This window comes from Pan paniscus, chromosome 10 (assembly GCF_029289425.2).
Source record: "Pan paniscus chromosome 10, NHGRI_mPanPan1-v2.0_pri, whole genome shotgun sequence".
NCBI lineage: Eukaryota > Metazoa > Chordata > Mammalia > Primates > Hominidae > Pan > Pan paniscus.
In genome coordinates, this window is record NC_073259.2 from 141,071,349 (window position 1) to 141,084,459 (window position 13,111).

The following is a 13,111-nucleotide window of genomic DNA, read 5'->3' on the forward strand; positions in this document are numbered from 1 at the left end:
TGGGGAGGGGGGAGAAGGGTGGGGAGGGGGGAGAAGGGTGGGGAGGGGGAGAAGGGTGGGGAGGGGGAGAAGGGTGGGGAGGGGGGATAAGGGTGGGGAGGGGAGAAGGGTGGGGAGGGGAGAAGGGTGGGGAGGGGAGAAGGGTGGGGAGGGGAGAAGGGTGGGGAGGGGAGGAGAAGGGTGGGGAGGGGGGAGAAGGGTGGGGGGAGAAGGGTAGGGAGGGGAGGAGAAGGGTGGGGAGGGGGGAGAAGGGTGGGGAGGGGGGGAGAAGGGTGGGGAGGGGAGGAGAAGGGGCTTCTGTCCTGGGACGAACACACTGGTCTCCATTCACTCACTTCATCAGGTGCCCAAGTCATGTGCTCACAGAGCCCCTCCCCTGTAAACTGACATTCTCAGGCTTGCGCCACAGACCCCCTAAATTAGACCCCAGTCACTCAATGCCCAGGGATCCCTAATCCCTTATCCCCGGGGCCCCCAAGCATTCGCCCCCACGACACCCCATTCTCTAATCCACTCCATGCTGGAGCATTCACTGACATTTCCACAGGCCCTCCCAAACACCACCTGGAAAGGGATTGTGGGGCTCTGCACAAATGCCGATCCCGCAGGCCCCTCCAATGACGCCAAGTATGACCCCCGTTGTCCACGCACTCACAACTTGCAACAGGTCCACCATTAACTTACATCCAGACTCCCTTGTCACAAACACACAGCGCCATTCCTAATGCTTCCATCATAAGATCCCCAAACACAAGCACAGAAACGAACCCCAGCCACTCGCCAGCATGGGCCACCCCATACTCGCCTCCGCTATTGGAGACAGGGGTTGAAACAGCAACCACTGTTATTCAGCTGTCAAATAAAACATACAACTGGACAGAGCAAAGAAAGACGGTTCCAAAGGGTTATTGGAAGTGGGGAAAAAAAGACGCGGAAGAGGGTTGGGAAGGGGAAGGAGAACGGGCTTCTGGGAAGAACCGTGAAGCCACGAGACTCACGTGCATCTCTGCAAGGCAAAAAGGGTTTTTCTTTCACAGAGAGGTGTGAACAAGGTTAGCAAAGACCAGGCCTGGCCAAGCGAGGTGGAAGTGCGGGCGACCAGACCGCAGAGCGGGGAAAGCTTGACCCTGAGCCAGCCTGTTCTCAGGCGAGGCTGCGTGTTGGCTCAGGCTGGGGATGGGCCAAAGCTCAAGAAAATGGGGAAAGGAAAGAAGCTTAAAGTTTGCTTAAGGAGCATTTTGCTCCGACCGCTCGGTGGAGTTCAGCCAGTCACCGATGAGGCAAGCGACCGCAACGTGGCAGGTCTGTGTGAACAAGGGGCATCCTGGAGGCTGACCAAAGTCATATAGGGAACGGGGGATCTTTGCAGTGAGCCATTTGCTGGAACCCAAAAGAGTGGGAAATTCCTCAACCTTCGCTGTTTTCCAGGAGCACAGGGCTCTGGTGAAATCCAACACTGTCACAGCCGGCAGGCTTTCCAGTGAATGGAACCCACACAAGCAAGTCCCTGAGCCCTCCAAAGCAGGCCCCCGCAGAAGCCTCATCATTCACCCCCCTGGCCTCCAATGCTCACCCAAAGGCATCCAAATCATTGATCAGCAGAGTCCTAATCGCTGCAGACAAATCCTCCACACGGCCTCCCAGGGGCCCCTCTCCCCTGGGGCCAAGGGCAACCTCGCGTCCCCTTGCCCCGCCCATGCTGCACCCCAAGTCTACAGCGACCTCCATAGGCCCCCAGTGAATCGCCCAGCTGACCCCAAATCTCCCCCGACACCCACATTCAGCGCCCCGCCGCCGCCCGCCCTACAGCCCCCACCCCACCCTCTGCCTCCCACCCCCGCGCGCCCCCAGGGCCCCCGCCTGAGGCCCGCCTTCCGCGCATGCGCCCAGGCCGGTCCGCAGGCCTTTCTCGCCCCGGCCGGCAGCCAGTTCGTGCGCGCTGGGGTCACCGCGAGCCGGTCCGCAGCGGGGTCACCGCGATCCCCGGCGCAGACACAGAGGCCGCCCCCAGCCCCGCCGCCTCGTCGTCCCGCCCCCGCTGCACGCTCCCTTACCCCTCGGACCTCGCAGTGCCGCGGCGGACACTGCCCGATCAGGGAAGTGAACGCGCAGAACTACATTTCCCAGCGTCCCGCTCGCGCTGGAACTACACTTCCCGGGGGGCTCGGCGGTGCACCCGCCGGGGTCGCGGATTGGAGGTTTCCGGTTGGAAAAGCCCCTTGGCGGCTAACTGGGGAGGACTGGAAGAAATCTAGGATGGAGCCAGCACTGCTGGCCCACCATGTCTGTGAGAGAACCTAAAGGCGCCTCCAGGAGGAAGCATCTGCATCTTTTCCTTGTTTGTTTGTTTTTTTTTTTTTTGGAGGCAGGGTCTCGCTCTGTCACCCAGTGGGGAGTGCAGTGGTGCCATGAACGCTCATTGCAGCCTCAGGCTGGTCTCCGACTCCTGGGTTCAAATGATCCTCCTGTCCCAGCCTCCCAAAATGCTGGAATTACAGGCATGAGTCACTGCGTCCGGCTGCTTTTCCATTTTTCATCGTAGCTGTAAGTAATATCGGTAAATGTTAGTGTTACGTGCGTCCGTATAGGAGACCACCTGAGCAGGCTAAGTGTGAGCAACAAGCCTGTTTATTCACTTGGGTGCAAGTGGGCTGAGTCTGAGAAAGGAGTCAGCGGAGGGTGGTGGGCTTGTCATTGATTCTTATAGGTTTGGGATAGGATAGGCGGTGGAGTCAAAAGCAATTTTTTTTTTTTTTTTTTTTGAGACGGAGTCTCGCTCTGTCGCCCAGGCTGGAGTGCAGTGGCCCGATCTCGGCTCACTGCAAGCTCCGCCTCCCGGGTTCACGCCATTCTCCTGCCTCAGCCTCCTGAGTGGCTGGGACTACAGGCACCCACCACCACGCCCGGCTAATTTTTTTGTATTTTTAGTAGAGACGGGGTTTCACTGTGTTAGCCAGGATGGTCTTGATCTCCCGACTTCGTGATCCGCCCTCCTCGGCCTCCCAAAGTGCTGGGATTACAGGCGTGAGCCACTGCGCCCAGCCACTCCCAGCTACTTTTTGTATTTTTAGTAGAGATGGGTTTCACCATGTTGGCAAGGCTGGTCTCAAACTCCTGACCTCTGGTGATCCATGCGTCTCGGATTCCCAAAGTGCTGGGATTACAGACCTGAGCCACCGTACCCAGCCCACATTGCCCTGGTTCTAACTGAGATTCAACTTTATTTAAGCAAACCAATTCCATGCTCAACAGAGCTAAAATTAAAATTCTGCTTTAAGGTAGTTTTGTTTTTGTTCTCAGAAAATTTTGCTGTTCACAGATTTATGATTTTCACTTTTCTCCGAGGTTAAGTGTGTCATTTATTAAATGACTTACTAGAATTTATACGCCTTTTTTTTTTTTTTTTTGAGATGGAGTCTTGCTCTGTCACCCAGGCTGGAGTGCAGTGGCGCGATCTCAGTTCATTGCTACCTCTGCCTCCTGGGTTGAAGCAATTCTCCCGCCTCTGACCCCCGAGTAGCTGGGATTACAGGCACCCACCATCATGCCTGGCTAATTTTTTGTATTTTTGTAGAGATGAGGTTTCACCATGTTGGCCAGGCTGGTGTCGAACTCATGACCTCAGGTGATCCGCCTGTCTTGGCCTCCCAAAGTGCTGGGATTACAGGCATGAGCCACTGAGCATGGCCATGGCCTTTTCTTTCATTCCAATTTTGGTCAGGAAAGAAAACAGTTTCTCCTCTAAAAAAAAATTCCATGGCTTAAGTAAAACTTGTAAGTTAAAAAAAAAAAAACTGGCTAAACTCTTAAGTTCAGTTCATTTGGCACATCTGAAGTCCCACTTTAAATGACCAAAGCCAGTAAAAAAAACTTTTTATAAAGACAGAGATAAGTCTTATAGATAAGACACTCTTTCTCCCAGCCACAAGATAATTTAGTGACTTAGGTTTTGTGAAACTTTAAGCTCATCGTTCATGACATACGTTGGACCCATAAGACTCCCCTCAACAAAAAACATACAAAAATCTCCTAGTGCCCTAAGTGCCCAAAATTACTGGGTTTCACCAAGACATCTATTGAAAAGTGACTCTTCAATAAATAATCCTTATTAAGCAGCATACCAGACCCAACAACTCTTTCCCTTTCAGTCTTTGATCTTTAAAACAAAAACCCCAAATTATGGACATTCATCCATCTAAAACTGAGTCTTTCCCCTTCAAAAGAAATACACCTTTAATGGCTGGATGCAGTGCCTCACGCCGGTAATCTCAGTGCTTTGGGAGGCTGAGGTGGGTGGAGCACGAGGTCAGGAGTTCGAGACCAGCCTGACCAACATGGTGAAACCCCGTCTCTACTAAAAATACAAAAATTAGCTGGGCATCGTGGCCGGCGCCTGTAATCCCAGCTATTTGGGAGTCTGAGGCAGGAGAATTGCTTGAAACAGAAAGGTGGAGGTTGCAGTGAGCTGAAATTGTGCCACTGTATTCCAGTCTGGGCAAAAGAGCGAAACTCCGTCTCAAAAAAAAAAAAAAAAAAAAAAAAATACACCTTTAAGTAACTCCAGCTAAATTCATATATAGTACTTATGATGCGACCTCCTGTCAATATCTTTTAAAATGGTCTTATTTAACCCATAAAGACCCCAAACTACAAAGACCAAAATGAAATGACATTAAAAATACCTTAATTAGTTTATTTACGTGCATAATTTTTAAAAACTGAGTCTAAAATTTTTTAAAAATTGAAAGTTACTTTCAATAATAGTAAGAAGCATCTAAAAGAGACTGAAAATTTCTTTCCCTACAGAAAAAATTAAACTCTTTAGAACTATTGATATATTAAAAAAGGAAACTGCCAAAACTTCTCACCCTTCTGCTTCTGCATCTCTTTATTCCTCCTTCTCCAAACTGCCTTGCCAAGACTTGACTTCTTTTTTCCTCCTCCCCATACAATCACTTATCTTTTGTAAATTAATATGTATTAATGCGGAGTCCTAATTAGGGAAAAAGAGGGTAGTGGGAGCAGGGGAAAGCAAAATAAGAAATAAGAGAAAGCAGATAAGCTGTAAGTCTGCCTTTCTTAATGGTCCAGGACACAGAGCTGTCATAACTCACAATCTTCCTGTGGCCAGCTATCACCAGATCCTCGGCTGATACAAAAAATGCACGTCAGCTTCCTGCAACCTTGGTGTTGTCAGAACTAAACGTAGAACTCTGCAGCCCAAGAACCACCTATTACATCTCCAGGAAACCTTTGTTTCCTTGCAGTCAGTTCCTCTCTTGCTGGCTGCCTGTTACCTTCTTGAAAGTATTTTCCTACTTTCTCTAATAAATCTGCCTGTCTTGGTAAATTCTTTTTTTTTTTGAGACGGAGTCTTGCTCTGTCACCAGGCTGGAGTGCAGGGGCGCGATCTCGGCTTACTGCAACCTCCAACTCCTGGGTTCAAGCTATTCCACTGCCTCAGCCTCCCAAGTAGCTGGGACTACAGGTGTGTTCCACCACGCCTGGCTAATTTTTTGTATTTTGGTAGAGACGGAGTTTCACCCTGTTGGCCAGGATGGTCTCGATCTCCTGACCTCATGATCCGCCCGCCTCGGCCTCCCAAAGTGCTGGGATTACAGGCGTGAGCCACTGCGCCTGGCCCTGTCTTGGTAAATTCTTTTACTCCTATTCCACTTTCCCATATAGTCACTGCTCCCCCACAACAATTTATATATCTATACAAGTTGTAAATATATATATTTATAATTGTATGTATTTAACATATATGCCTTTTTATCGTCCTGTACCTAACCTAACTCAGACCAAATAACACAGAAAACCCATAACTACTACATCTTCAATATAAAATAGTGAGTATATCTTCCCCCTAAAGAAACTACCTTAACTAATCAGGCCATTATAACTCTACATTAAGCCTTATATATAAAGAATTAAAGTTCTGCTAAACTTTCCTAAAGATTGTCTATATAAACAATCCCAAACTTCTACACTTCAAAATATGAACTTTCATTCTTTAAGATTTATACTTCCCAGGTGGCTGTCCTCAAACTTTACACTTAAACTCTCTTTAAACTAGATTCTGATCCTTTCAGTTATTTTATTTTATTTATTTATTTATTTTTGAGACTGAGTTTCGCTCTTGTCGTCCAGGCTGGAGTGCAATGGCGCGATCTCGGCTCACTGCAACCTCCGCCTCCCGGGTTCAAGCGACTCTCCTGCCTCAGCCCCCTGAGTAGCTGGAATTACAAGTGCCTGCCACCACGCCCGCCACACCTGGCTAAATTTGTATTTTTAGTGGAGACGGGGTTTCGCCATGTTGGCCGGGCTGGTCTCCATCTCCTGACCTCAGGTGATCCACCCGACTTGGCCTCCCAGAGTACTGGGATTACAGGCATGAGCCACCCACACCCAGTCAGATCCTTTTAGTTATTTTATTTTATTATTATTATTATTATTTGAGACGGAGTCTTGGTCTGTAGCCCAGGCTGGAGTGCAGTGCTACTCGGCTCACTGCAACCTCCACCTCCCAGATTCTGCCTCAGCCTCTCGAGTAGCTGGGATTACAGGCGTGCACCACCACACCCAGCTAATTTTTTGTATTTTTAGTAGAGACAGGGTTGCACCTTGTTAGCCAGGATGGTCTGCATCTCCTGACCTCGTGATCTGCCCGCCTCGGCTTCACAAAGTGCTGGGATTACAGGCTTGAGCCACCACGCCTGGCTGATTTTATGTTTTTTATTATGTGTATTATTACTATCATTTGAGACGGAGTCTCGCTCTGTCGCCCAGCCTGGAATGCAGCGGCACGATCTCTGCTCACTGCAAGCTCCGCCTCCCGGGTTCACACCATTCTCCTGCCTCAGCCTCCCGAGTAGCTAGGACTACAGGCGCCCGCCACCAAGCCCGGCTAATTTTTTATATTTTTTAGTAGAGACGGGGTTTCACCGTGTTAGCCAGGATGGTCTCGATCTCCTGAGCTTGTGATCTGGCTGCCTTGGCCTCCCAAAGTGCTGGGATTACAGGCGTGAGCCACCGCACCTGGCCAAACTTTTTATATTTTTAGTAGAGATGGGGTTTAAACATATTGGCCAGGCTGGTCTCTTAACTCCTCCCACCTCGGCCTCCCAAAGTGCTGGGATTATAGGCATGAGCCAGCACGCCAGGCCCTTTTAATTATTTTAAATTAACATATCCTATGCTGATTGAAGCCCTGGAGTCAGCTATTCCTGAAGCCTACAGATTGACTTCTTTGGTTATAAAAGCCAATAGATTTCCTCTATTAGTCTAAGCTAGTTTGAGTTATATTTCTGGCAGAGCCTTATTACAAATTTACTCTTTTTTTTTCTTTTCATTTCTTTCTGTTTGAGACAGGATCTTACTTTGTGAACCAATGGGAATGCAGTGGTGCAAATACAGTTTGCACCTCCACCTTCCAGGCTCAAGTGATCCTCCCACCTCAGCCTCCTGAGTAGCTGGGACCACAGGCACATGCCACCATGCCTAGCTAATTTTTTTTTTTTTTTTTGAGGCAGAGTCTAGCTCTGTTGCCCAGGCTGGAGTGCAGTGGCACGATCTCGGCTCACTGCAACCTCCACCTCCTGGGTTCAAGTGATTCTCATGCCCCAGCCTCCCGAGTAGTTGGGATTACAGGCACATACGACCATGCCTGGCTAATTTTTTGTATTTTTAGTAGAGACAGGGTTTCACCATGTTGGTCAGGCTAGTCTCAAACTCCTGACCTCAGGTGATCCGCCTACCTCAGCCTCCCATACTGCTGGGATTACAGGCTTGAGCCACTGTGTCCAGCCTAATGCCTGGTTAATTTTTGTAAAGACGGGGTTTCACCATGTTGCCCAGGCTGCTCTCGAACTCCTCAGCTCCAGTGATCCACCCACCTTGACCTCCCAAAGTGCTGGGATTACAGGTATGAGCAATTGCACCCAGCCACAAATTCACTCTTTTACTTCGAAAGAGTCTTAATACAAACTTACTGTAGTAATTATGTAGGGCATTCCCAGCATCTGTTTCCATGCCAATCAAAAGAACCCTAAGCTAAATAATTTAAAAATATAGAAGTAAAAGAAATCTGTGTGCCGCAAACCACCCAGGTGCCGAGGCAAGAGACCGAGGGCACAAGCTGCTCCAGTATAATAAAGAAAATATATAGAATAAGAATAGTTATACTAGAAATAGATTATAGATATGATTATATATGAATATCAATCAGTTTGTAGCATTACTCTTTATTCCAATATTATAATAATGTTTGTTCTACAATTATAACCTTGGAAAAACCAGGCCATACAGATATAGGAACTGAAGGGACACGGTGAGAAGTGACCGGAAGACAAGTGTGAGCCTTCAGTCACACCCGGACAGGGCCACTAGAGGGCTCCCTGGTCTAGCGGTCGCGCCAGCGCCTGGGAAGGCACCCGTTACTTAGCAGACCTTGGTCTAGCGGTGACACCAGCGCCTGGGAAGGCATCCGTTACTTAGCAGACCTTGGTCTAGCGGTCGCGCCAGCGCCTGGGAAGACACCCGTTACTTAGCAGACCAGGAAAGGGAGTCTCCCTTTCCCTTGGGGAGATTAGGGAAGACTCTGCTCCACCACCTCTTGTGGAAGGCCTGACATCAGTCAAGCCCGCCTGCAGCCATCCAGAGGCCTAAACGTCTCCCTGTAATGCTGTGCTTCAGCGGTCATGCTCCTGGTCCACTTTCATGTTCCACCCTATACACCTGGCTCCACCTTCTAGATAGCAGTAGCAGAATTAGTGAAAGTATTAAGCTGTTGATCCCTCCAAGAAATGCATATAAGAAATAATGACATAAGCTGTTCTCCCTCCCCACCCCCCTCTCTGCCTCGGCTGCCAGGCAGGGAAGGGCCCCTTGTCCAGTGGACACGTGACTCGCGTGACCTTACCTATCATTGGAGGTGGCTCACACTCCTTACCCTGTGCCCTTGTCTTGTATCCAACAAATAACAGCGCAGCCTGGCATTCGGGGCCACTACTGGTCTCTGCATCTTGGTGGTAGTGGTCCCCCGGGCCCAGCTGTCTTTTCTTCTGTCTCTTTGCCTTGTGTCTTTATTTCTACAATCTCTCGTCTCCGCACATAAAGAGAAAAACCCACAGGCCCTGTAGGGCTGGTCCCTATAGAAATCATGTATGCTTATTTGTTGTTGTAACTTTACTTTTTTGTTCGTTTGTTTGTTTTGAGACGGAGTCTCGCTCTGTCGTCCAGGCTGGAGTGCAGTGGCGCAATCTCGGCTCACTGCAAGCTCCGCCTCCCGGGTTCACGCCATTCTCCTGCCTCAGCCTCCCGAGTAGCTGGGACTACAGGCGCCTGCCACCCTGCCTGGCTAATTTTTTGTATTTTTTAGTAGAGACGGGGGTTCACCATGTTAGCCAGGATGGTCTGCATCTCCTGACCTCGTGATCCACCCACCTCGGCCTCCCAAAGTGCTGGGATTACAGGCGTGAGCCATACTTTTTTTTTTTGTTTTGTTTTAATGCATGTTGTTGCAATTCTGCTTTTTCTTCTGAGACAGGGTCTCACTCTGTCACCCAGGCTGGAGTGCAAGGGTGTGATCATGCCTCATTGCAGCCTTGGCCTCCTCCCACTCAGCCTCCCGAGTAGCAGGGAGTACAGGCACATGCCACCGTGCCTAGATAATTTTCTGAAATTTTTTTTTGTAGAGACAGGTTTTGCCATGTTGCCCAGGCTGGCCTCAAAGTCCTGAGCACAAGTGCTAGAATTACAGGCGTGAGCCACCATGACTGCGTGCCTGGCCCAACTCTACCTCTTTTTTTTTTTTTTGAGCTGGAGTCTCTGTAGGCTGGAGTGCAGTGGCGTGATCTTGGCTCATTGCAATCTTGGCTCATTGCAATCTTGGCTCATTGCAATCTCCATCTCCCAGGTTCAAGCGATTCTCCTGCCTCAGCCTCCCCAGTAGCTGGGATTACAGGCACATGCCACCATGCCCAGCTAATTTTCGTATTTTTAGTAGACATGGGAATTTGCCATGTTGGCCAGGCTGGTCTCAAACTCCTGGCCTCAGGTGATCTGCCCTCCTTGGCCTCCCAAAGTGCTGGGATTACAGGCGTGAGCCATTGGGCCCGGCTAACTCTGCTTCTTTTAATGCCCAAACACTGTCCCTGATCATCTAGGAACAGAATGGTTATCTTGTGTTGATTCTATCGTGTCTCACACACCCAAATGTTCTCATTGTTCTTCGCTGGTCTGTATCCTGTCGTTCATTATTTTTACAGGCGTCTATTTCTCTCATGCACTTTTCCAGGACCTCTTTTCTTTCCCGTCCATGTAAATCTAACCGTAGATTCCTAACTGTAGATTCTCTTCCCCTCCATGTAAATCTAACGGTAGATTCCTAACCGTAGATTCTCTTCCCTCAAAGGAGCTCTGCGTCGTTTTAGGCCAGTTGCAGGTTTACACGTAACAAAAGATTCATATAATTATGAATAAGAAGACCTGGGGTAGCAGGAGACCAGGGTTCTTGTCTAATATGGATAGATCTGGGAAGCCTGCATGATTAGGGACTATGCATTTAAACTTACGTCAACGATATAATCTCACAATCCAGGGGGAAGGACGGCCTGCGAACGGTCATAAGTGGTGACTAAGTTTGCTTCAGTTAGAGAACTGGGCGTAGAATATGTGTCTGGAATTTGCTAAAAATACGATTTGTTAGGAATGTTACGAGGCTATAGCAGTGCCTTATTAGCTCTGGGTTTAGATAGAAAGGGAAGATTAAATTGTGGCAGCGGCGGGCTGTCTGGAGTGCCTGCTGCCATCATGCCGGCTGCAGCAGCGGAGCACGCCTGGGGCTGCATGCTCCATGGAGCTGGGGACAAGTGAGCGCGTCGTCCCTTCCAAGTTGGGGCGGGAGTTCCCCAGGTGCCACTGCAGCTGCCCAAACCACCCAGGCATCCCTGTGCTCTCAGGGTGGGGAGCAGGCTGGAGCCCCACCCTCCTGGACACAGCTGCAGCTGTCCAAACTGTGGCTCAGATCTGAGCCTCTGGCTCCATGAAACAGGCAGGAATCCCACCCCGCCCCTCCTTCCCACGCAGCTGCAAACCATGACTGCAGACCCAGGCATCTCTGCACTCTGGAGGGCCCAGGAAGAGCCCCCTGACCTCGCGGGCTGGGAAATGCCTGCTCCCCCTGCCTGGCTTTTCTCTGCTGTCGGTGCCTGCTCCAATCTCGGAGCAAAGCTGGGGCCAAGCCTGGGCACTGTCACAGCCTGGCTGGGTGTGCACGCTCTCAAGGCAGTGCTGACCCGCCAGTCCCTTGCTGCCTCAGCCCCCTCTGGACATTGGGCACTGATGAGCATAGGAGGGAAGATGATGGGCTGAGGGCAGCTTGGCACTGCCCAGCCTGGGCACCATGAAGACAGCAGGAGGCAGACAGGTTCCTGGGTGGAAGGGGGCGTGTCCCTGGTGAGCCCCACCTTGAGGCCAGGAAGGGCTAGAAGGCTGGGGGCCGGGCTCCCAGTCCCGCAGACCAGAGCGGGAATTTGTGGTGCCTTTTCCAGGCCCACCCACAGCCACCCATGGACCCACTGGAAGGCTCTTCCTCCTCTCTGAGGCCCATGAAAGCCCCAGGCTCAGCCAGAGCTGAGCAGGTGTCAGGATAACCAGCTGCAGAGAAGAGCTACCCAGTCCAGGGCCTCCTCTCTGCTGAAAGCTGCAGAGATAATGGGATGACCTGCTTGTAGAGAGTGAGAACACCTCCCACTCCAGGGTGTTCTCTCTGCTAGGAGCTGAACGCTTGTCAGGACACCCTGGCTGCAGAAAGGAGCTACCCACTGTGGGTCTCCTCTGAGCTGTTCTATTGCTCAATAAAGCTCCTCTTCACCTCGCTCACCCTTCACTTGTCCATGTACCTCATTCTTCCTGGTCGCTGGACAAGAACTCAGGATCTGTTGAATGGTGGGGCTAAAAGAGCTGTAACACAAACAGGGCTGAAACATGCCCCTTGCTCACCATGTTGCGAGTGCAGAGGAGAGAAGAGCTGCGGCCCTTCGGGGATCCCAGACCTGGAAGCTCCCTGAGCCAGGGCTGTGACTCCCTCTTAGGGGCCCTGTGGTCCTTGGCATCACCAAGCTTCTGAATGCCACTGCGTTTCCCAGTGCCAGCTGTTGAAGCTGCTTGTGGTGTACCTGGTCCAGCTACAGCTTTGCCGAGAGCTGGTGCCTATTCCAGCACCTGGAGCTGCCCGCCCCACTGCAGCAGCCGGCGTGTCTACTGTGTAGCGGCCAGACCCCATGCTCGCTCACACACTCCTCATCGCGCCATGCCTGACTCAGCCTTTGCAGGCATAGGATCTAGACAGGTAGCGCAAGCCAAGCACAGGATCCAGACAGGTGGCGCGAGCGAAGCACAGGATCCAGACAGGTGACGCGAGCCAAGCGCAGGATCCAGACAGGTGGCGCGAGCCAAGCGCAGGATCCAGACAGGTGGCGCGAGCCAAGCGCAGGATCCAGACAGGTGGCACGAGCCAAGCGCAGGATCCAGACTGGTGGCGCGAGCCAAACGCAGGATCCAGGCAGGTGGCGCGAGCCAAGCGCAGGATCCAGGCAGGTGGCGCGAGCCAAGCGCAGGGTCCAGACAGGTGGCATGAGCCAAGCACAACATGCCAGGCTGAGTGGACAGAATGAGTCTAGAGGGCCTGAGCAAAACTCGGGCAAAGGCGCCACAGAGGTTTCTGGCTGGAAAAGCAACACCCCCAGGATCCTGAGACAACTGGGGGTAAATGGAATAAAGAAAAGAACTCAGGATTTGGATCCCTAATGATCCAGACTTTATACCATAGGTCCTTCAATTGCTACCTATGTCCTTGGGCAAATAGCAAATTTTCTATGCTTGTTTCTTCACAATGAGCATGTGTCAGTCCATTCTTGCATTGCTATAAAGAAATACCTGAGACTGGGTAATTATAAGAAAATAGGTTTATTTGGCTTACAGCTCTGCAGGCTGTACAGGAAACAGTCCTGGCATCTGCTTCTGGGGAAGCCTTTGGAAACTTCCAGTCATTGTGGAACATGGAGTGGAGCAGGCATCTCATGCGGCAGAAATGGCAGAAAAATGG

At 50.8% G+C, this 13,111-nt stretch overlaps 2 protein-coding genes across 10 annotated transcripts in view; one reads left to right on the forward strand and one right to left on the reverse strand.

Moving 5' to 3' along the window:
• The window catches only part of ZNF605 (zinc finger protein 605), a 38,384-nt gene extending 36,249 nt beyond the window's left edge, over positions 1-2,135 (reverse strand). For 2 of the 4 annotated variants that reach the window (XM_055096449.2, XM_003814595.5), the window contains exon 1: positions 2,055-2,135. The gene's annotated coding sequence lies outside the window, so the exon portion shown is untranslated. Of the gene's footprint in view, positions 1-1,573; positions 1,838-2,054 lie in introns of those variants that run through there. The other 2 variants (XM_034934947.3, XM_057299569.1) reach the window with 2 other exon arrangements.
• Positions 2,136-2,404: 269 nt separating this feature from the next.
• The window catches only part of ZNF26 (zinc finger protein 26), a 51,897-nt gene continuing 41,190 nt past the window's right edge, over positions 2,405-13,111 (forward strand). For 3 of the 6 annotated variants that reach the window (XM_063593795.1, XM_063593796.1, XM_055096454.1), the window contains exon 1: positions 2,405-2,544. The gene's annotated coding sequence lies outside the window, so the exon portion shown is untranslated. Of the gene's footprint in view, positions 2,545-7,374; positions 7,928-13,111 lie in introns of all 6 variants that reach the window. The other 3 variants (XM_055096455.1, XM_008967319.5, XM_055096456.1) reach the window with 3 other exon arrangements.